This window comes from Saimiri boliviensis, chromosome X (genome assembly GCF_048565385.1).
Source record: "Saimiri boliviensis isolate mSaiBol1 chromosome X, mSaiBol1.pri, whole genome shotgun sequence".
In the NCBI taxonomy this organism is placed as follows: domain Eukaryota; kingdom Metazoa; phylum Chordata; class Mammalia; order Primates; family Cebidae; genus Saimiri; species Saimiri boliviensis.
In genome coordinates this window covers 57,564,173-57,588,767 of record NC_133470.1, presented here as the reverse complement: position 1 = coordinate 57,588,767, position 24,595 = coordinate 57,564,173, and the positions used below count along the sequence as shown (strand labels likewise).

General features: G+C 43.5%; 1 pseudogene; it reads right to left on the bottom strand.

The window, feature by feature from the left end:
* Nucleotides 1-6,315: 6,315 nt before the first annotated feature.
* On the bottom strand, nucleotides 6,316-7,534 carry LOC101047033 (nuclear distribution protein nudE-like 1; annotated as a pseudogene).
* Nucleotides 7,535-24,595: the final 17,061 nt, after the last annotated feature.

Sequence of the window (24,595 nt, the reverse complement as noted above, 5' to 3'; positions counted from 1 at the left end):
CTGTTGGTATAGTGATTGCTTTAGGGTTTATGTTAAATAATTTTAGTATATCACAGTCTAGTCTATGGCCATATCACCCTGAACGTGCCCGATCTCGTCTGATCTTGGAAACTAAGCAGGGTCAGGCCTGGTTACTATATCACAGTCTTATTTCAAATAATTTATGCTATTAGATTTACAGTATGAAAGCTGTATTTACCAGTATGAGGGTCCTTCCATTTCTCTTTTCTGGTCTTTGTGCCCTTATTGTCATATATTTTACTTCTACATATATTATAAACCCTGTCATACATCTTACTGTTTTCCTTCTTTTGAAACAGGGTCTCACTTTGTTGCCCAGGCTGGAGTACAGGCTGGAGTACAGTGGTACAATCTCAGCTCACTTCAGCCTCTACCTCTTGGGCTCAAGCAATCCTCTCACCTCAGCCTCCCAAGTAGCTGGGACTATAGGCACGCACCAGAGTGTCAGGCTACTATATATATATATATATAAATTTTTTGTAGTAACAGGGCCTCATTATATTGCCCAGCAATCTGGTCTCCGACTCCTTGGCTCAAGTGATCCTCCCTGCTCAGGCCTTCCAAAGTGCTTGAATTACAGGTGAGCCACCTTATCCGGACGTGTTGCTGCTTTTTAAACAGTCAATTTTCTTTTAAAGAGATTTAAATAAGAAAGTTCTTTCTAGTCATACATGTAATTACCCTTTTGATGCTTTTCATTTCTGTGTATAGATTTGGGTTTCTGACTGGTGCCATTTGTCTACCACTTGAAGAAATTTAAAAAAAAAATTTTTTTTTTTTGTAGTGTGGGTCTACTGGAAATGAATTCTTTCAGTGGTTTTATGTCTGAAATAGCTTTATTAAAACTTCAGCAGGGCCAGGCATGGTGGCTCACATCTGTAATCCCAGCGCTTTGGGAGGCCGAGGCAGGTGGATTCCTTGAGCTCAGGAATTCGAGACCAGCCAGGGAAACACGGCAAAACTCCATCTCTACAAAAAATACATAAAATTAGCCAGGCTGTGCTCCCAGCTACTGGAGAGTCTGAGGTGAGAGGATCACCTGAGCCCAGGGAGGTTGAAGCTGCAGTGAGCTGTGATCACGCCATGGCACTCCAGCCTGGGTGACAGAGTGAGACCGTCTCAAAAGAAAAAAAAAAAGAGGCCGGGTGCGGTGGCTCAAGCCTGTAATCCCAGCACTTTGGGAGGCCGAGGTGGGTGGATCAGGAGGTCGAGAGATCGAGACCATCTTGGTCAACATGGTGAAACCCCGTCTCTACTAAAAATACAAAAAATTAGCTGGGCATGGTGGCTCGTGCCTGTAATCCCAGCTACTCAGGAGGCTGAGGCAGGAGAATTGCCTGAACCCAGGAGGCGGAGGTTTCGGTGAGCCGAGATCGCGCCATTGCACTCCAGCCTGGGTAACAAGAGCGAAACTCCGTCTCAAAAAAAAAAAAAAAAGAAAAAAGAAAAAGAAAAAAAAAAGAAAGAAAGAAACTTCAGGGCGAGGTGTGGTGTCTCACGCTTGTAATCCCAGCACACTGGGAGGCCAAAGTGGGAGGATTGCTTGAGCCAGGCATTTGAGATCAGTCTGGGCAGGATGGCAAGAACCTGTCCCTGCAAAAAACTTAAAAATTAGCTGAATAGCCGGGCGCGGTGGCTCAAGCCTGTAATCCCAGCACTTTGGGAGGCCGAGGCGGGTGGATCACGAGGTCAAGAGATCGAGACCATCCTGGTCAACATGGTGAAACCCCATCTCTACTAAAAATACAAAATATTAGCTGGGCATGGTGGCGCGTGCCTGTAATCCCAGCTACTCAGGAGAGGCTGAGGCAGGAGAATTGCTTGAACCCAGGAGGCGGAGATTGCGGTGAGCCGAGATCGCACCATTGCACTCCAGCCTGGGTAACAAGAGTGAAACTCCGTCTCAAAAAAAAAAAAAAAAAAAAAAAAAATTAGCTGAATATAGTGGTACACACCTGTGGTCCCAGCTATTCAGGAGGCTGAGGTGGGAGAATGACTTGAACCCAGGAAGTTAAGGCTGCACTGAGCTACAATCGCACCACTGAACTCTAGCCTAGACAACACAATGAGACCTTGTCTCAAAATAAATGAATAAGTAAATGAATTCTGAGTCTGATGTCTTCCCTGGAAAAACTAAATCAACAAAACTTTAAGGGTTTTCACCGTGGCATGTGTATACTTCTGTAACAAACCTGTATGTTCTGCACATGTACCCCAGAACTTAAAGCGTAATTTAAAAAAAAAAAAGGGCCGGGCGCGGTGGCTCAAGCCTGTAATTCCAGCAGTTTGGGAGGCCGAGGTGGGTGGATCACGAGGTCGAGAGATCGAGACCAACCTGGTCAACATGGTGAAACCCCGTCTCTACTAAAAATACAAAAAATTAGCTGGGCATGGTGGCGCATGCCTGTAATCCCAGCTACTCAGGAGGCTGAGGCAGGAGAATTGCCTGAACCCAGGAGGCGGAGGTTGCGGTGAGCCGAGATCGCGCCATTGCACTCCAGCCTGGGTAACAAGAGCGAAACTCCATCTCAAAAAAAAAAAAAAAAAAAACTTCAAGGGTTTTGTAACAGCTTTATTGCGATATGATTCACATGTCCTATGATTCACTCCTTTGAAGTGTGCAATTGAATAATACTTGATATATTCACAGAGATATGCATCTATCACCACAATCAATTGTATAACACTTTCATTGCTCCGGACAACAGCCCTACACCCCTTAGCCATCAACTTCAAATCCCTCATTACCCACCCCCAGCCCTGGGCAACCACTAATCTATTTTCTGTGTCCATACATTTGCCTGTCCTGGACATTTTATATAAATAGAATCATACAATATGTGGGCTTCTTTCACTTAGGATAGTGTTTTCAAGTTTCTTCTATGCCATAGCATGAATGTAGTATTTAATTCCTTTTTGCAGCTGATTAATATTGCACTGTACAGACATGCCACATTTTGTTTATCCATTCATCCGTTCATGGACATTGAGTTATTTCCATTTTTCAACTATTTAGAGTACTGCTACTGTTAACTTTTGCATGTAGTACATGGGCATAAGTTTTCATTTCTCCTGAATGTGTATCTACGAGTAAAATTGCTGGGTCTTATGGTTACTCTATGTTTAACCTTTTGAGAAACTTTCAGGCCATTTACCAAAATAGCTATGCCATTTTACATTTCCACTAGCAATGTATGAGGCCCTCAATTTTTCCACATGCTTACTAACATTTGTTATTACATGTATTTTCATCCTGGTGGGTGTGAAGTGATATCTAATTTTGGATTTGATTTGCACTTTACAAATGTCACAGATACCACAATTAGACGATGTTGAGGATCTTTTCATTTCTTTATTGGCAGCTTATGTAACTTCTTTGGAGAGATATCTATTCAAATCCTCTACCTATTTTTAAATTGAGTTATTTGTCTTTTTATTGTTGAGCTTATAAGAGTTCCTTATACATTCTAGATACATGTTTCTTATCAGATATATGCTTTGCAAATATTTTCTCTCATTCTGTGGGTTGCTTTTTCACTTTCTTTATGGTATCTCTCTGAATTCATTTTCTGTTGTTATAACAATACCACAGACTGGGTAATTTATAAACAAAATACGTTTATTTAGTTCGTGGTTCTGGAGGCTAGAAAGTCCAAGAGCATTGCACGAGCATCAGGTGAGGGTCTTCTTACCATGTCATAACATAGCCGAGGGCGTCACATGGCTAGAGTGCAAGAGGCCACAGAAAGCTTGCTTTTATAGCAAAGCCACCCTCGTGATAAAAATTCCACTCCCATGATAGTGACATTAAACCATTCATAAGGGCTGAAGGATTAAGTTTCCAACACATAGGCTGGGCACAGTGGCTGACACCTGGAATTCCAGGTGAGCCCAGTGAGCCACAGCGACACCACTACACTCCAGCCTGCACGACAGAGTGAGATTTTGTCTTAAAAAAAAAAAAAAGTTTCTGACACATAAACTTTTGAGAGACAGATATAAAACAGCAGTATCCTTTGATGCATGAACATTTTTAATCTTGATGAATCCTAATTTATTGGTTATCTTTTGTGGCTTGTGCTTTTTGTATCATACCTAACCTAAGGTCATAAAGATTTGCAGCTATATTTTCCTCTGAAAATTTTGTAATTTTAGCACTTACTTATAGGTTTATGATCCGTTTTGAGTTAATTTTCATATCTGGTATAAGATAAGGTCCAAATTCAGGTTTTGCAGTTGGATAGCCAGTTATTCCAGCATCATTTGTTGAAAACACTACTACTCATTCCCCATGTGAATTGTTTTGGCATCCTTGTTGAAATCAATTGACGATCAAAGTAAATGTTTATTTCCGAACTGTCAATTAAATTCCATTGATCTATATGTCTGTTCTTAGGCCAATACAACAGAGTTTTGATTGCTGTTTTTTTGTAGTGAGTTTTAAAATCAGAAAGTGTGGGATCTCCAACTCTGTTCCACTTTTTTTTTCTATGAAATTTGTTGTATCCACATTAAAAGACTTTTTTGTGAGGGAAAGTATTTTTTTTTTAACTGTGTTATGATCCTATACAGCTGCCCAGAGTAGGACACTATCATAAGTCATTAACATGCCATATGAGTTCTGAATAAATAAAAATTACAAAACACAAGTTACATACAAATGTCTTAGTCATATTTACAAACCTATATATTAAGTTAGTGCAAAAGTAGTTGCCCTTAAATATCTTGCTTCGCCGGGCGCAGTGGCTCAAGCCTGTAATCCCAGCACTTTGGGAGGCCGAGGCGGGTGGATCACGAGGTCAAGAGATCGAGACCATCCTGGTCAACATGGTGAAACCCCGTCTCTACCAAAAATACAAAAAATTAGCTGGGCGTGGTGGTGTGTGCCTGTAATCCCAGCTACTCAGGAGGCTGAGGCAGGAGAATTGCCTGAACCCAGGAGGCGGAGGTTGCGGTGAGCCGAGATCGCGCCATTGCACTCCAGCCTGGGCAACAAGAGCGAAACTCCGTCTCCAAAAAAAAAAAAAAAAAAAAAAATCTTCACTACTTAAGTAAAATCAGAAGGTGCAGAAAATGTTCCCTAATTCAGTAACCTTCCTGACTCTTTGCCATAAACAGGCCTAAACTGTGAGGAGTAGAATTGAGGGATACATGATCATGAGCACTGAAGATGCTTGAGTGGAAGCTCAGGAAGAAGGCACAAATATTCTGGAAGTTCTCCATGAACTTCCAGAATATTTGCAATGTCCTAAACACAACTAAATCCTATCAGTACAGCAGAGTGGGAGCTATGAGGCAGGTGTGATGAATGGGTATTTCTAGATCCAGTAACCAATTAATAACATATGTATCACCTGTGACCCACAAAAGTGCAATCATATGGAAGCAACTGCTCTATATAGCCAGTATTGATATCACGCAGCGTTCTGGGGCTAGGCAGGGCCCAGCAGCCACCACTGTATGAAGCCTGCCCCTGCCAGCCTTGGGAAGGCAGTTGGAGAGGCATGGGGCTGGGCCCTGGCACCAAGGGGTGAGGCATGGGTGTGCTGGGTTATTGGAGGAGGGCAAGAGCCTCCACCTGGAGGCCACGAACTCACACTGAAAGGCCGCATACCCAGTGCTGGCAACTGGCATGAGGACAACAGACCAGGAGAAGGAGGAGCTGGATCAAAGCCATATGCTGCATTATGAACAATGTAGGAAATATGACTTTTAATTAATTTATTTATTTTTGAGACAGTCTCACTCTGTCACCCAAGCTGGAGTGTAGTAGCACAATCTCAGCTCACTGCAAGCTCCGCCTCCTGGGTTCAAGCGATTCTCCTGCCTCAGCCTCCCCAGGAGCTGGGACTACAGGAATGTGCCACCACACCTGGCTCATTTTTATAATTTTAGTAGAGGCGGGGTTTCACTGTGTTGCCGAGGCTGGTCTTGAACTCCTGGCCTCAAGTGATCTGCCTGCCTCAGCAGGATTTGTTTTTTTTTTTTTTTTTTTTTGAGACACCTCTGTCACCCAGGCTGGAGTATGCGATCTGGGCTCACTGCCACCTCCGCCTCCTGGGTTCAAGTGATTCTCATGCTTCAGCCTCTTGAGTAACCGACATTGCAAGTGCCCACCACCATGCCCAGCTAATTTTGTATTTTTAGTAGAGACAGGATTTCACTGTCTTGGCCAGGCTGGTTTTGAACTCCTGACCTCAGGTGATCTGCCAGCTTCGGCCTCCCAAAGTGCTGGGTTTACGGGTGTGAGCCACCACGCCTGGCTGGAAATATGACTTTTTCTTGCCCTTCATCCTATTGGGAGAATGTTGTGCCATTGGCATTCAGCACCCCCATGGTTAACATTTCCTGAAATATAGATTTTCACCTTTGGTCCTTTGCAAAATTCCTGCAAACTGCTAATTAGGATGGCAAAGTCCCTAATTTTCCTAGGAAATCCCCCATGGTGGTTAATGCTGATAACCCAGCAGAAGGAGTTAGTGGACTGCTACCAAAACCATTTGGTATAGCTTTCGGGAAGGAAAACTCTTTTCCTTTCCTTTGCCAACAGGAGTGGCTGGCCAGAAGAGTGATCCTTGGACAATGGAGGTTGTCTTTTCACTGTCTAGAGTTGGAGAAGTAGGAGCCAACTTTCTGGTTACTTCCTTTCCTGAACTGCTGGTTCTTGCCATTAAATCTCTTGCTCCATCTTTTAACCTCTGTACAGAGACTGACAACATTCCTTTTCATGAAGCTCATTTTCTAAAAATGCATTTCGTTCAATGGCCTGATTTAGCCTTTGTTCAAAGTCTTCCAGTGAAGTGCGGGTGCAGTGACTCATGCCTGTAATCCCGGGAGGCTGAGGCAGTGGATCATTTAAGAAGGAGTTCGAGACCAGCCTGGTCAACATGGAGAACCCAGAAGGCAGAGGTTGCAGTGAACCGAGATCGCACCACTGCACTCCAGCCTGGGTGACAGAGCGACTACGTCTGAAAAAAAAAGAAAAAAAAGAAAAGAAAACCAAAGTCTTTTAATGAAACTATTGTTGCCCTTTTTGCTTGCTCATGTCATCACTGGCCTGTTCTGGCTCCCTCACGTACTTAAGCAACCACACCTTAATGGCCTACATCTGACTTAAATCATCTAATATTGAGGCCTGCTTGTAGCTCTGCATATTGATGTTCTAGTTTCTTCTTTAATGCCTCCACTTCATATTTCAGTCTTTGGCTATCAAGTTGCAAGTCTCTATTTCTTTGTTCAGGCTGTACTAATTGTGCTGCCAAGTCTGCTTCTAATTCTCTGTTTCCCTCCTGAAATTCAACTAGCTCATGTCAACCTTCCTGGAAGATATGTTTATGCTTCAAGGACATTTCCTTCCAATAAATAGTTTCATCCTTTATACTTGAAAAATCTGGTATATGTTCATCAACCATGATGAGAAAAGTCTCTAATGTGTCAACAGCACATGTTCACGATTGCTTGACCCATGTCTCTGCTTCACTGGCTTGGCCAGGCTGACCCAGCTGCTCAGCTTCGCTCCCTCCCACAGCACTGAGCTCCACTCCATTCTGTTCCTCTTTCTTGAGGTCATTTAGCTATTCTGGGTCCCTTGAATTTTCATATGAATTTTAGAATCAGAAAATAAATTTCTGCAAAAAAAAAAAGTTGACTTTTTAAAAATATGACTTTTAATTAATTTATTTATTTTTGAGACAGTCTCACTGTTACCCAGGCTGGAGTGTAGTAGCACAATCTCAGCTCACTGCAAGCTCCGCCTCCTGGGTTCAAGCGATTCTCCTGCCTCAGCATCCCCAGGAGCTGGGACTCCTACGGCCTCCCAAAGTGCTAAGATCACAGGGGTGAGCCACTGTGCCCAGCCCTGACTCAGATTTTGGTGGTGATTGCATTAAATACATAAATTAATTTGAGGAGAACTGCTATCTTAAAAATAGTAGGTCTTGAGCCGGGCACGTTGGCTCATGCCTGTAATCCTAGCACTTTGGGAGGCCAAGGCAGGAGGATCATGAGGTCAGGAGTTGGAGACCAGCTTGACCAACATGGTGAAAACCTGTCTCTACTAAAAATATAAAAATTAGCCGGGCATGGTGGCACGCGCCAGTAACCCCAGCTACTCGGGAGGTTGAGGCAAGAGAATCGCTTGTATCCAGGAGGAAGAGGTTGCAGTGAGCCGAGATCATGCCATTGCACTCTAGCCTGGGCCATAGAGCAAGACTCCATCTCAAAAAATAAAAAGTCTTCCTGATACATGAGCACTTTATTTATATCTTCTTTAATTCCTTTGAACAATGTTTTATAATTTTTGGAGTATGAATATTTTTATTTTTTGTTGAATTTTTTCCTTAGTATTTTATTCTTTTTGAAGCTCTTTTAGTGGGATACCTTCTTAATTTAACTTTTGGATTGTATATTAAATGTGTATAAAAATACAACTGCTTTCTGTATATTGAGTTTGTATCCTACAAACTGGTTGCCTTTTGTTTTTAGTTCTAAGTTTTTTTGTAGGCCAATCATGGTGGCTCACACCTGAAATCCCAGCACTTTGGTAAGAATCTCTTGAAGCCAGGAGTTCAAGACTGGCCTGGGCAACAAAGCAAAACCACATCCCTACAAAAAATTTAAAAATTATCTGGCCATGGTGGCACATGCCTGTAATCCCAGCTACCCGAGAGGCTGAGTTAGAGGGATTGCCTGAGCTCAGGAGTCTGAGGCTGCAATGAGCCGTGATAGCACCACTGCTCTCCAGCGTGGCCACTGCACTCCAGCCTGGGTGACAGTGAGACCCTATCTCAAAAGAAAAATAGATTTTTGTTAGTTCTTTGATTTTTTTTTTTTTTTTTTTTTTTTGGTAAGAGACAGGGTCTCACTATGTTGCCCAGCCTGGAGTACAATGGCTACTCACAGATGTGACCATGGTACACTGTAGCCTTGAGTTCCTGAGCTCATGTGATCCTCCTGCCTCTGCCTTCCGAGTTGCCAGCACTACAGGTGTGTGCCAGTGTGCCCACATGGATTCACAATTTTTTTTTTTAAGACTCTTGGCCTTTGTTGCCCAGGCTGGAGTGCAATGGTGTGATCTCAGCTCACCACAACCTTCCCCTCCCAGGTTCAAGGAATTCTCCTGCCTCAGCGTCTCGAGTAGCTGGGATTACAGGCACGTACCACCACACGGCTAATTTTATATTTTTAGTAGAGATGGGGTTTCTCCATGTTGGTTAGGCTGATCTTGAACTCCCAATCTCAGGTGATCCATCTGCCTCAGCCTCCCAAAGTGCTGAGATTACAGGAGTGAGCCACCAGACCCAGCCAGATTTTTTATATACAATATCATGTCTTTGGCAAATAAACATAATTTTATCTCTTCCTTTCATTTCTGTATCCCTTCTACTTCTTTTACTTGTCCAACTGTCCTTGCCAGAACCTTCAGTACAATATTGAATAGAAGTAGTAGTCTTGTCTTGTTCTTTTTTTTTTTTTTTTTTTTTTTTTTTTTGAGATGGAGTTTCACTCTTGTTACCCAGGCTGGAGTGCAATGGCGCGATCTCGGCTCACCACAACCTCCGCCTCCTGGGTTCAGGCAATTCTCCTGCCTCAGCCTCCTGAGTAGCTGGGATTACAGGCACGCGCCACCATGCCCAGCTAATTTTTTTGTATTTTTTTAGTAGAGACGGGGTTTCACCATGTTGACCAGGATGGTCTCGATCTCTTGACCTCGTGATCCACCCGCCTCGGCCTCCCAAAGTGCTGGGATTACAGGCTTGAGCCACCGCGCCCGGCCTTGTCTTGTTCTTGATTGTAGGGAGAAAGCATTCAGCCTTTTTCTTTTAAGTAATATGTAAAGTAATATGTGGGATTTTCACAGATGCTCTTTACCAAGTTGAGTAAGTTTCTTCTGTTCCTAATTTGTTGAGTATTTTTTATCATGAAAGCTTGTTGGATTTTGTCAAATGCATTTCCTTTTTTTGCTTCTATTAAGATGGTCATGTTTTTGTCTCTTATTCTATTAATTTTTATGTATTATAGTAATTTTTAGATATTAAGCCAACCTTGGATTCCTTGAATAAATACAACCTTTAGCCATGTTGCAGAATCCATTTTATATGTTGATGAATTTGTTTTGCCAGTAGTTTGCTGAAGATCACTGTGTCTGTACTCATCAATCATATTAGTCTGTAATTTTCTTTCCTTTGATTTTCTTGCCTGGTTTTGATGTCTGGGTAATTCTGTCTTCATATAATCAATTGTGAAGTTATTCTTCCTATTCTAATATTTGAAAGTACATGTAAAAATAAGCATTAATTCTTTTTTTTTATTATTTTTTTATTTTTTTTGAGACGGAGTTTCGCTTTTGTTACCCAGGCTGGAGTGCAATGGTGCGATCTTGGCTCACTGCAACCTCCACCTCTTGGGTTCAGGCAATTCTCCTGCCTCAGCCTCCTGAGTAGCTGGGATTACAGACACACGCCACCATGCCCAGCTAATTTTTTGTATTTTTAGTAGAGACAGGGTTTCACCATGTTGACCACGTTGGTCTCGATCTCTTGACCTCATGATCCACCCGCCTCGGCCTCCCAAAGTGCTGGGATTACAGGCTTGAGCCACCACGCCCGGCCGTTGCATTAATTCTTTTTAAAAATCTTTTAGCCGGGCCGGGCGCGGTGGCTCACGCCTGTAATCTCAGCACTTTGGGAGGCCGAGGCAGGTGGATCATGAGGTCAAGAGATCGAGACCATCCTGGTCAACATGGTGAAACCCTGTCTCTACTAAAAATACAAAAAATTAGCTGGGCGTGGTGGCGCGTGCCTGTAATCCCAGCTACTCAGGAGGCTGAGGCAGGAGAATTGCCTGAGCCCAGGAGGCGGAGGTTGCGGTGAGCCGAGATCGCGCCATTGCACTCCAGCCTGGGTAACAAGAGCGAAACTCCGTCTCAAAAAAAAAAAAAAAAAAAAAAAAAAATCTTTTAGCCAGGCACGGTGGCTCAAGCCTGTAATCCCAGCACTTCAGGAGGCTGAGGTGGGCAGATCATCTGAGGTCAAGAGTTCAAGACCAGCTTGGCCAACATGGTGAAACCCTGTCTCTACTAAAAATACAAAAAAAAATAAATAAATAAATAAAAAATAAATAAAAAAATAAAAAAAATTAAAAAAAATCTGGTCGTGGTGGTGCATACCTGTAATCCCAGCTACTCAGGAGGCTGAGGCAGGAGAATTGCTTAAACCTGGGAGTCGGAGATTGCAGTGAGCTGAGATCACACCACTGCACTCCAGCCTGGGCAATAGAATGAGACTCTGTCTCAAAAAAAAAAAAAAAAATACTTTTAGGCTGAGCACAGTGGCTCATGCCTGGCCTGTTGTCTCAGCACATTGGGAGGCCAATGCAGGCAGATTACTTGAGGCCAGGAGTTCGAGACTAGCCTGGCCAACATGGAAAAACCCTGTCTCTAATAAAAATACAAAAATTAGTCAGGCATGGTGGTGGGCACATGTAATCTCAGCTACTTGGGAGGCTGAGGCATGAGTATCACTTGAACCCAGGAGGCGGAGGTTGCAGTAAGTTAAGATTGTACCACTGCACTCCAGCCTGGGCAGCAGAGCAAGACTCCAACTCAAAAAAATTTTTTTTTCTCAAATATGTGAAAATAAATTTACTAGTGAAGCAATCTGGGCCTATGATTTTCTTTTTTTTTTTTTTTTTTTTTTTTTTAACTTTTGTTTTTCCCCCAGCCCAGGTTTGTGCCAGCCTGTGGCACAAACTCAGCTCACTGCATGCAACTTCTGCTTCCCAGGTTCAAACAATTCACCTGCCTCAGCCTCCTGAGTAGCTGGGATTACAGGTGCTCACCACCATGCCCAGCTAATCTTTTTGTATTTTTAGTAGAGATGGGGCTTCACCACGTTGGTCAGGCTGGTCTAGAACTCCTCACCTCAAATGACCCACCCACATTGGCCTCGCCTGTGCTGGGATTACAGGCATGAGCCACCATGCCCCGCCTGGGCCTGTGATTTTCTTTGTGGCAAAATTTAAAATTACCTCTTCAATCCCCTTAAATGTTACAGGTCTATTGAGGTTTTTAATATCTTCTTGTTTCAGTAGTTTGTATTTCATAAGAATTTGTTCTTTTGAGTTTATCTGATTTGTTGGCATAGAGTTGTCTATAGTAATCTCTTCTAATTCAGTTTATGTATTTATTTATTTATTTCTGAGCCATAGCTTCACTGTTGTCACTGAGGCTGGAGTGCAATGGCAGGATCTTGGCTCACTGCAACTTCCGCTTCCCAGTTTCAAGCAATTCTCCTACCTCAGGCTACTGAATAGCTGGGATTATAGGCGCCTGCCACCACGCCCGGCTAATTTTTGTAAATTTAGTAGGTACGGAGTTTCACCAGGTTGGTCAGGTTTGTCTCGAACTCCTAGCCTTAGTTGATCTGCCTGCTTCGGACTCCCAAAGTGCTGGGATTACAGGCATGAATCGCTGCGCCTAGCCAAGTCCATTTTATTTCTATCAGGTTGGAAATAATGTGTCTTCTTTCATTTCTGATTTTAGGAATTTGACCCTTCTCTCTCTCTTTTTTGTAATCAATCTAGCTAAAGGTTTGTGAATTTTGTTAATTTTTAAAGAACCAACTTTTGCTGTTATTGCTTTTCTCTAATTTTCTATGTATTTCTATATATTTCATTAATTTTCACTATAATCTCTATTTTTCCTCCTATCTGCTTGCTTAAGGTTTAGTTTGCTCTCCTTTTTCCAGTGTCTTAAGGTTGAAGGTTACGTTATTGATTTAGATCTGTCCTTTGTAATGAAGGCATTTCTAGCTATAAATTTCCCTCTCAGTACTTTAGCTGCATCGGATAAATTTTGGTGTTACATATACCTTTTCTTCATGTCCAAGTATTTTCTTTTTTTTTTTTTTTTTTTTTTTTTGAGACGGAGTTTCGCTCTTGTTACCCAGGCTGGAGTGCAATGGCGCGATCTCGGCTCACCGCAACCTCCGCCTCCCGGGTTCAGGCAATTCTCCTGCCTCAGCCTCCTGAGTAGCTGGGATTACAGGCACGCGCCACCATGCCCAGCTAATTTTTTGTATTTTTAGTAGAGACGGGGTTTCACCATGTTGACCAGGATGGTCTCGATCTCTCGACCTCGTGATCCACCCGCCTCGGCCTCCCAAAGTGCTGGGATTACAAGCTTGAGCCACCGCGCCCGGCCTGTCCAAGTATTTTCTTATTTCCCTTGTGAATTTTTCTTTGAAGCATTGGTTATTTAAGAGTATGTTGTTTACTTTCCATATATTTTTGAATTTCCCAAATTTTCTTCTGTTACTCAGTTCTAATTTCATTTCATATTTAGAAAATATACTTTATATTATTTCAGACCTTTATATTAAAGTGAGGCTTATTATATAGCCTAGCATATAGTTTATCCTGGAGAATGTTTCACATGCAGTTAAGAAGCATGATTGGTGGGTTCTGTAGCTGTCTGTTAAATACAATTGGTTTATAATGTAGCTCAAATATTCTATTTCCTTGTTGATCTTGTGCTTAGTCTTTCTTTTTTTTTTTTTTTTTTTTTTTTGAGACGGAGTCTCGCTCTTGTTACCCAGGCTGGAGTGCAATGGCGCGATCTCGGCTCACCGCAACCTCCGCCTCCTGGGTTCAGGCAATTTTCCTGCCTCAGCCTCCTGGGATTACAGGCATCAGCCACCATGCCCAGCTAATTTTTTGTATTTTTAGTAGAGACGGGGTTTCACTATGTTGACCAGGATGGTCTCGATCTCTTGACCTTGTGATCCACCCGCCTCGGCCTCCCAAAGTGCTGGGATTACAGGCTTGAGCCACCGCGCCCGGCTTAAAACAGTTTTTTATATATTAACCTTCTATTCTAGTCTAGGTGCAGTGATTCATACCTGTAATCCCAGCATTTTGGGAGGCCTAGGTGGGCAGATCACTTGTGGTCAGGAGTTTGACCAGCTTGGCCAACATAGTGAAACCCCCTCTCTACCAAAAATACAAAAATTAGCCAAGCATGGTGATGTGCACCTGTAGTCCCAGCTAGCTAGGAGGCTGAGGCACAAGAATCACTTGAACCTGGGAGGCAGAGGTTGCAGTGAGCCCAGATCATGCCATTGCACTCCAGCCTTGGCAACAGAGCAAAAAAGACTCTGTTAAAAAAAAAAAAAAATCTTTGCATTCTAGGACTTGGCTAAATTCATTTATTATAAATTATTCTAATAATTTTTTTTTGCCATACCATACTTTTTCATTTTACCCACTCTTGTGGTTATGTAGCAGTATTTTATTGAAGTTTTAATTTGTACTTTTGATGGTTAATTACACTTGTACCTTTTAACCTGAACATTCAGGTATCTACCATTCATATATCTGCGTTTGTTAGGTGACTGTTTAAATATTTTGTACATTTTTAGTTATGTTTGTCAGAATTAGAAAAGTTTGTTTTTAAAGTTTCCTTTCTTGTGAAAGAATAAGTGTGCTAATAACTCTTTGTTAAGCCCTATTCTATGTAGCTGTTAGACATGCCATGCTTACAGGCACGTAGTACATTCTATATCCTTGTACTTTAACCAAGATATCAGTGTTGGACATGCTCACAGGCATGTCCTAGCTCTCCATTGCTTTTGCCTGTTTAGAAAAGTTTTACATTGTTAGCCAATCGGGTTTTAGTTTAGATTGTGAGGTCTGACTTCAGCCAACGGAGATCAGACACAGCAGTAAGGACGACCCCAAATGCATAAGGGATAAATTTCTGTATTTTCCTTTGTTAATTGTATTCTCATGGCAAGATGCCTGGTAAGAGTACTCTTTCTGGCCGGGCGCGGTGGCTCAAGCCTGTAATCCCAGCACTTTGGGAGGCTGAGGCGGGTGGATCACGAGGTCAAGAGATCGAGACCAGCCTGGTCAACATGGTGAAACCCCGTCTCTACTAAAAATACAAAAAATTAGCTGGGCATGGTGGCGTGTGCCTGTAATCCCAGCTACTCAGGAGGCTGAGGCAGGAGAATTGCCTGAACCCAGGAGGCGGAGGTTGCGGTGAGCCGAGATCATGCCATTGCACTCCAGCCTGGGTTAACAAGAGTGAAACTCCGTCTCAAAAAAAAAAAAAAAAAAAAAAGTACTCTTTCTGCAGCCCAGGAAGTAAAAAGTGTGCTGCTGAAAGGTCTTTTGTCTCAGTGCTAATTTTTCTTTGCAGCAACGAGCATCTATTTCCAACAATGTTGTTTGTCCTTTTATTATTGAGTTGAGTACTTTTTTTATATATTCCAGGTACCAGTCCTTGGTAAGATAGTTGCTTTGTATTTACAGTATTTTCTCCCAGCCTGTGGCTTATCTTTTCATTCATTTTTGTTTGTTTGTTTGCTTGTTTGTTTTAGAGACAGGGTCTCACTGTCACCCAGGCTGAACTGCAGTGCTACAATCACAGATCACTGCAACATCTAACTCCTGGACTCTAGCAATCCTCCTGCCTCAGCATCCCGAGAGGCTAAGACTACAAGTATACATCACCAAGCCCAGCTAACTTTTTATTTTGGTGGGGATGAGGGCAGAAGGAGTCTTGCTATGTTTGACCAGGCTGGTCGTGAACTCCTGCCCTCAAGTGATCCTCCCACCTCAGCTTCCCAAAGTGCTGGCATTACAGGTGTGACCCCAACTTTGTAATGGTACCTTTTGATGATGTTCTGCATTCTAACGATGACTCTTAACAAGAATTTATGTTTTCCTGGTTTTGGATTTGTTGGGTCTCTTGAAACTGTTGATTGATATATTCATCAGCTCTGGGGAAACCTCAAATATTATCTCTTTATTCCCTCTACCAATCTCCCTCGATTTTTTTCATTTGCTCTCAAATAGAGCATAGATTAGACCTTCTCATTGATTTGTCTATGTCTGTTACCCTCCCTTCTGTCCTTGAACATTTTCTGACACTTTCTGGATAGCTTCTTTTACCCTCTCTACTGGATTACTGATTCTTTCCTTAATTTCTTTTTCTTTTTTTTTTTTTTTTTTGAGACGGAGTTTCGCTCTTGTTACCCAGGCTGGAGTGCAATGGCGCGATCTCGGCTCACCGAAACCTCCGCCTCCTGGGTTCAGGCAATTCTCCTGCCTCAGCCTCCTGAGTAGCTGGGATTACAGGCACGAGCCACCATGCCCAGCTAATTTTTTGTATTTTTTTTTTTTTTTTTTGAGACGGAGTTTCACTCTTGTTACCCAGGCTGGAGTGCAATGGCACGATCTTGGCTCACCACAACCTCCGCCTCCTGGGTTCAAGCAATTCTCCTGCCTCAGCCTCCTGAGTAGCTGGGATTACAGGCACACACCACCATGCCCAGCTAATTTTTTGTGTTTTTAGTAGAGACGGGGTTTCACCATGTTGACCAGGATGGTCTCGATCTCTTGACCTCGTGATCCACCCGCCTCGGCCTCCCAAAGTGCTGGGATTACAGGCTTGAGCCACCACGCCCGGCCTCTTTCCTTAATTTCTTAATCAGTTCACTGTTCTTCACTTTCTTAATTTCTTGACCTGTTCACTGAATTTACTCCTTTCCTTTTTTGAGATGGTGTTTCGATTTTTGCTGAGGCTGGAGCGCAATGGTGCAATCTCGGTTCCACCTCCCAGGTTGAAGCGATTCTCCTACCTTAGCCTCCTGAGTAGCTGGGATTACAGGCACACGCCACCATGCCTGACTAATTTTGTATTTTTGGTAGAGACAGTTTTTCACCATGTTGGCCAGGTTGGTCTTGATCTCCTGACCTCAGGTGATCCACCCACCTCAGCCTCCCAAAGTGCTGGGATTACAGGCATGAACCACAGTGCCTAGCCTCTCTTTTTTTTTTTTTTTTTTTTTTTTTTTTGAGATAGTGTCTTGCTCTGTCATCCAGGCTGGAGCCTAGTAGCATGATCACAGTTTACTGCAGCCTCAACCTCCTGGGCTCAAGCCATCCTCCCACCCTAGCCTCCCGATGATCTGGGGCTACAGGTGTGCATCACTATGTCCAGCTATTTTTTTTTAAATTACTTTTTGTAGAGATAGAATCTCACTATGTTGCCCAGGCTGATCTCATACTCCTGGTCTGAAGTGATGCTCCCACCTTAGCATCTCAAAGTGCTGAGATTACAGGTGTGAGCCACCATACCCAGTCTCTTTCCTTTTTTATCTATATGTTGTATCAATCTCAAGCTTATATAAATGTGGGGGTTTCTCCTTTTAAGATAAAGTCTTGCTATAACATTGCCAATTGGACTCTAACTCCTAGACTCAAGGGATCCTCCCACCTCAGCTTTCCGAGTAGCTGGGACTACTGGCACACATCACTATATTCACCTAATGCTTACATAAATGTTGAAAGTGCAGTATAAGCTGTTTTTTTTTTTTTTTCTGACCTATTTGAGATTAAGTTGTCATCAAGAAATGCTATTAGCTCTGAATATTTTAGTGTGTATTTCATAAAAGCAAAGACATTCTCTTACATAGCCATGGTACAGCCATTAAAATCAGGAAATAATCATTGATACATTACTACCATCTAATCCTCAGACCTGATATAAGTTTCTTCATTTTCCAATACTCTTCATCAGAGCAAAGTGTCTTTTTAGTTGCTTTCAGAGTGAAACAGTTTCTCAGTCTGGCCTTGGCTTTCATGATCTTAATACTTCTAAAGATTACAGGATCAGGCCGGGCGCGGTGGCTCAAGCCTGTAATCCCAGCACTTTGGGAGGCCGAGGCGGGTGGATCACGAGGTCAATAGATCGAGACCATCCTGGTCAACATGGTGAAACCCCGTCTCTACTAAATATACAAAAAATTAGCTGGGCATGGTGGCACGTGCCTGTAATCCCAGCTACTCGGGAGGCTGAGGCAGGAGAATTGCCTGAACCTGGGAGGCAGAGGTTGTGGTGAGCCGAGATCGTGCCATTGCACTCCAGCCTGGGTAACAAGAGCGAAACTCCGTCTCAAAAAAAAAAAAAAAAAAAAGATTACAGGATCGATCCACAACTTGGATCTTCTAATTTTCTTCATGATTAGGTGTAGATTATGCATCTTTGGCAAGTTTATCAGAAATGATTCTACATTCTTATTGCAGCCTATGAGATGTCACATGATTTTTATTTGTTCCATTGTATTATTATTATTACTGTGAGACAGGATCTTGCTCTGTTACCCAGGCTGGAGTGCAATGGCACAATCATGGCTCACTGCAACATCCGACTCCTGGGCTCAAATGATTCTCCCACCTCCGCTGTCCCAGTAGTTGGGACTACAGACATACACCACCACTCCCAGCTAATTTGTTACATATTTTTAGAGACAGGGTCTTGCCATGTTGCCCAGGCTGGTCCCAAATTTCTGGTCTCAATGATCCTCCCACTTCAGCCTCTCAAAGTGCTGGGATTACAGTTGTGAGTCGCTGTGTACAGCCTGATTTTTTTATTTTTTTTATTTTTTATTTTTTTTGAGACGGAGTTTCGCTCTTGTTACCCAGGCTGGAGTGCAATGGCACGATCTCGGCTCACCGCAACCTCCGCCTCCTGGGTTCAGGCAATTCTCCTGCCTCAGCCTCCTGAGTAGCTGGGATTATAGGCACGCACCACCATGCCCAGCTAATTTTTTGTATTTTTAGTAGAGACGGGGTTTCACCATGTTGACCAGGTTGGTCTCGAACTCTCGACCTTGTGATCCACCCGCCTCAGCCTCCCAAAGTGCTGGGATTACAGGCTTGAGCCACCGCGCCCGGCCTATGATTTGTTTATTAATGACGCTGACTTGAATGACTTGATTAAGGTGGTGTCTGGCAGGGTGTTCTGCTGTAATATTACTCTTTTTCCTTTGTAATTAATATGTTTTTTGGGGGGCCGGGTGCAGTGGCTCAAGCCCGTAATCCCAGCACTTTGGGAGGCCGAGGCGGGTGGATCACGAGGTCAAGAGATCGAGACCATCCTGGTCAACATAGTGAAACCCCGTCTCTACTAAAAATACAAAAATTAGCTGGGCATGGTGGCGCGTGCCTGTAATCCCAGTTACTCAGGAGGCTGAGGCAGGAGAATTGCCTGAACCCAGGAGGCGGAGGTTGCGGTGAGCCAAGATCGCACCATTGCACTCTAGCCTGGGTAACAAGAGCGGAACTCCGTCTCAAAACAAACAAACAAACAAACAAACAAACAAACAAAAAATATGTTTTTTTGTTAGGAGCTATTTTGAGCCTAGGTAAATAGTCTATTACTTATCAAACTTTCAGTTTACTCTTTCTTTTTTTTTTTTTTTTGAGACGGAGTTTCGCTCTTGTTACCCAGGCTGGAGTGCAATGGCGCGATCTCGGCTCACCGCAACCTCCGCCTCCTGGGTTCAGGCAATTCTCCTGCCTCAGCCTCCTGAGTAGCTGGGATTATAGTCACGCGCCACCATGCCCAGCTAAATTTTTTTGTATTTTTAGTAGAGACGGGGTTTCACCATGTTGACCAGGTTGGTCTCGATCTCTCGACCTTGTGATCCACCCGGCTCGGCCTCCCAAAGTGCTGGGATTACAGGCTTGAGCCACCGCGCCCGGCAGTTTACCCTTTCAATATAAGTTCGGCTTCATACTTTCTCATTTTATTCAATGAATTTATGCTTCTCAACTAGTATTATTTGTTTTGATATTCGGATTGTCCTAAACTTGGCCAGTGAGAGTCCCTTGAAGCTGAATTCTCTGTCCTTTTGACAAGATCCCTTCATTCTTTGAGCGCTCCTTTGCTTTCTGGCATAAGAAGATCTTCCAGGCTCATTTTGTATTTACCCTGCCTCAGCCCAGGACTCAGTCATTTCTCCAAGCATCCCTGCTTCTTTTGAGTAGAGAATGAGATTTAGAAAGCAATATTTGGAGTCTATTGCAGTGGCTCACACCTGTAATCTCAGCTACTCAGGAGGGTGAGGCAGGAGAATCACTTGAGCTCGGGAGGTGGAGGTTGCAATGAGCTGAGATTGTGCCACTGCACTCCAGCCTGGAAAACAGAGCAAGACTTCATCAGAAAGAAAGGAAGAAGGCGAGGCGGGGCGGGGCGAGGCGAGGCGAGGCGAGGCGAGGCGAGGCGGGGCCAGGCGGGGCGGGGCGGGGCGGGGCGGGGCGAAAGAAAGAAAGAAAGAAAGATTGATTTCAGTGCTAAGTGCATATTGCTATGGAGGTATTCCTATTCTCAGCTATCCTATTGAGCAGAGCTAGGGAATATATGTGGATGATTTCATCATTGCATGTGGGCTGTGACACTATGTGACAGATCATTAATTGCTTCCACATTTTTTTTTCTTTTTGAGGCAGAGTCTCACTCTGTCGCCCAGGTTGGAGTGCAGTGGCATAATGTCAGCTCACTGCAACCTTGGCCTCCTGGGTTTAAGTAATTCTACCTGCCTCAGCCTCCCAAGTAGCTAGGATTACAGATGCCCCCTACCACACCCAACTAATTTTTTGTATTTTTAGTAAAGATGGAGTTTCACCATGTTGGCCAGGCTGGTCTTGTACTCCTGACCTCAAGTCATTCACCTGCCTTGGCCTGTCAAACTGCTGGGATTACAGGCGTGAGCCACTGTACCTGGCCACCCTCCTCACTCTGATCTGGCTGAGACACCCTGCTTTGGGCCACCATAGCTTCCCTTAACATTTCAGAAATCTGCTTTTCTTTGTCACTTTTAAAGTCTTCTGAGCTGAATTATTCAGGAAGAAACAGGCAAAGTAAGAAAAGGAAAGGAGGCCAGGCACAGTGGCTCACGCTTGTAATCCCAACATTTTGGGAGGCCAAGGCGGGTGGATCACCTGAGGTTGGGAGTCTGAGACCAGCCTGACCAACATGGAGAAACTCCGTCTCTACTAAAAATACAAAATTAGCTGGGAGTGGTGGCACATGCCTGTAAGGAGGCTGAAGCAGGAGAATCACTTGAACCTGGGAGGCAGAGGTTGCAGCGATCCTAGATCCGCCATTGCACTCCAGCCTGGGCAACAAGAGTGAAACTCCATCTCAAAAAAGAAAAGAAAAAGAAAGGGAAAGGAAGAGGAGAGTAGAAAAGGGAAAGTGGGAAATTAGAAAGGGAAAGGGAAGGATAAGAAGGAAAGGGAAAAGGAAATGGAAGTGGAAGAGGAGGAGCTTCATTGAATTCTTATTTTCAGTTATTGTACTTTTTAGTTCTAGAATTTCTGTTTATTCCTTTTTTTTTTCAAATCTGGGATATATCTATTTTGATGTTTATTATGGAAAACATCTAGCATACACAAATTAAGAAATAGTATAGGCTGGTGGCAGTGGCTCATGCCTGTAATCCCAGTATTTTGAGAGGCCGAGACTGGAGTATCACTTGAGATCGGGAGTTGGAGACCGGCCTGAGCAACTATTCTTCATTACTAAAAATAATTTTTAAAAAAATTAGATGGGCATGTTGGAGCATGTCTGCTGTCCCAGCTGAGATGGGAGGATCACCTGAGCCCAGGAGGTTGAGGCTGCTGTAAACCAGGATGGCACCACTGCACTCCAGCCTGGGCAAAAGAGTGAGATACTGTTTAAACAAAAAGAAAATTGTAGGCCGGGTGCGGTGGCTCAAGCCTGTAATCCCAGCACTTTGGGAGGCCGAGGCGGGTGGATCACGAGGTCAAGAGATCGAGACCATCCTAGTCAACATGGTGAAACCCCGTCTCTACTAAAAATACAAAAAATCAGCTGGGCATGGTGGCATATGCCTGTAATCCCAGCTACTCAGGAGGCTGAGGCAGGAGAATTGCCTGAACCCAGGAGGCGGAGGTTGCGGTGAGCCGAGATCGCGCCATTGCACTCCAGCCTGGGTAACAAGGGCGAAACTCCGTCTCAAAAAAAAAAAAAAAAAAAAAAAAAAGAACCAGAAAAAGCAGGGAAAATAAATTAAACAAAAGTGGTCATGAATCAATTACTGTTGAAGCTGGTGATGCATTCAAGGAGGTTCATTATACAATTTTCTTTTTTTCTTTTTTTTTTTTTTTTTTTTTTTTTTGAGACGGAGTTTCGCTCTTGTTACCCAGGCTGGAGTGCAATGGCGCGATCTCGGCTCACCGCAACCTCCGCCTCCTGGGTTCAGGCAATTCTCCTGCCTCAGCCTCCTGAGTAGCTGGGATTACAGGCACGCACCACCATGCCCAGCTATTTTTTTTGTATTTTTAGTAGAGACGGGGTTTCACCATGTTGACCAGGATGGTCTCGATCTCTTGACCTTGTGATCCACCCGCCTCGGCCTCCCAAAGTGCTGGGATTACAGGCTTGAGCCACCGCGCCCGGCTTCTGGTTATTTTCAACCAATCCTATATATCGTATCTCTATTTTATTTATTTAGTTTATTATTATTATTATTTTTTGAGATGGAGCGTTGCTCTGTAGTGGCACGATTTCAGCTCACTGCAACTTCCGCTTCCCAAGTTCAAGCAATTCTCCTGCCTCAGCCTCCCAAGTAGCTGGGATTACAGGCACCCACTAACTTTTGTATTTTTAGTAGAGACAGGGTTTCACCATCTTGGCTAGGCTGGTCTCGAACTCCTGACCTTCTGATCTACCTGCCTTGGCCTCCCAAAGTGCTGGGATTCCAGGCGTGAGCCACCGGGTCCAGCCCATATCTTTTTTTAAATAAACTTTTATTTTAAAACAGTTTTAGATTTACAGAAACATTGAGAAGATAATATAGAGAATTTCCATATACTCCACACCCAGTTTTTCCTATAATTATTGTATTACACTAGTATGATACTTAAAAAAAGAAAGCAATTAATGAGCCAGTATTCATATATTATTGTTTCCAGAAAAAAGGTCCCAATCTAGACTCATAAGCGAGGGTTCTTGGACCTTGCACAAGAAAGAATTATGGGAGAGGCCACAGAGTAGAGTGAAAGCAAGTTTATTAAGTAAAGAAACAAAAGACTGGCTACTCCATAGGCAAAGCAGCAATGCAGGCTGCTTGACTGAGTATACCTATAGTTATTTCTCGCTTTATGAATTATTCATGAGGTTTCCGGAAAGGGGGTCAATTCGTGCAACTGAAGGTGTCGCCCCTTTTTTTTTTTTTTTTTTTTTTTGAGACGGAGTTTCGCTCTTGTTACCCAGGCTGGAGTGCAATGGCGCGATCTCGGCTCACTGCAACCTCCGCCTCCTGGGTTCAGGCAATTCTCCTGCCTCAGCCTCCTGAGTAGCTGGGATTACAGGCACGTGCCACCATGCCCAGCTAATTTTTTGCACTTTTTTTTTTTTTAGTAGAGACGGGGTTTCACCATGTTGACCAGGATGGTCTCGATCTCTCGACCTCGTGATCCACCCGCCTCGGCCTCCCAAAGTGCTGGGATTACAAGCTTGAGCCACCGCGCCCGGCCGGTGTCGCCCCTTTTTAAACCATATAGGGTAACTTCTGGGCATTGCCATGGCCTTTGTAAACTGTCATGGCGCTGGTGAGAGTGTCTTTTAGCATGCTAATACATTATAATTAGCATGTAATGAGCAGTGAGGACCACCAGAGGTCACTTTCACTGCCGTCTTGCTTTTGGTGGATTTCAGCCAGCTTCTTTACCGAATTCTGTTTTGTTTTTGTTTTTGTTTTGTTTTGTGTTTTGAGACAGAGTGTCACTCTGTTGCCCAGGCTGGAGTGCAGTGACATGATCTTGGTTCACTGCAGCCTCCACCTCCCTGGTTCAAGCGATTCTCCTGCCTCGGCCACCCGAGTGGCTCTTGCCACAATGTCCCACTAATTTTTGTATTTTTAGTAGAGACGGGCTTTTACCATGTTCCCCAGGCTGGCCTTGAACTCCTGAGCTCAAGCAATCCCCTCGACTCGACCTCCCGAAGTACTGGGATTACAGGCTTGAACCACCATGCCCGGCCCCCGCATTCTGTTTTATCAGCAGGGTTGTTATGACCTGTTTCTTGTACAAGTCATTAGGATGTACATGTCATAATGACCTCCTATCTCATTCTGTGACTAAGTATGTCTAACCTCCTGGGAATGTGACCCAGTAAGTCATAGCCTTATTTTACCCAGCACCTATTAAAGATGGAGTCACTCTGGTTCGAATGCCTCTGACATTATTATTAAATGAGTTCCATACTTTATTCAGATTTCCTTAGTTTTAACATGATGTCCTTTTTATGTTCCAAGGTGTTATTCAGCACATCATGTCTCCTTAGGTTCCCCTTGACTGTGACAGATGACACCATATCTTTTTATCTATACATATTTCCCTGTGTATTTCTACAATACAAGAACTCTGTAGGGGAGGAAAAATAATTTTCTCTCTAAACTTCATAGTTCTTAATTAGGATGGACCTCTGTAAAAAAACTGATTAATGAGAAAAGTAAATGGAAGTTTATTAACATGTATATCACATGTATACATAAGAGATCCCAAGAGAAATGAGTAAATTTCAAAGAGGTGGCTATGAATTCTGGCTTAAATATTATCATACACTGAAACAAAGAAACAAGGGTGCAGACAAGGCCAGTTATGGTGAAATACCCAGGAAAAGTACAGTAAAAAGGATAAGATTTGTTACGCATATTTAAGTCAATGACTTCTCCTTTGATGAATGTCTAGTGATGTA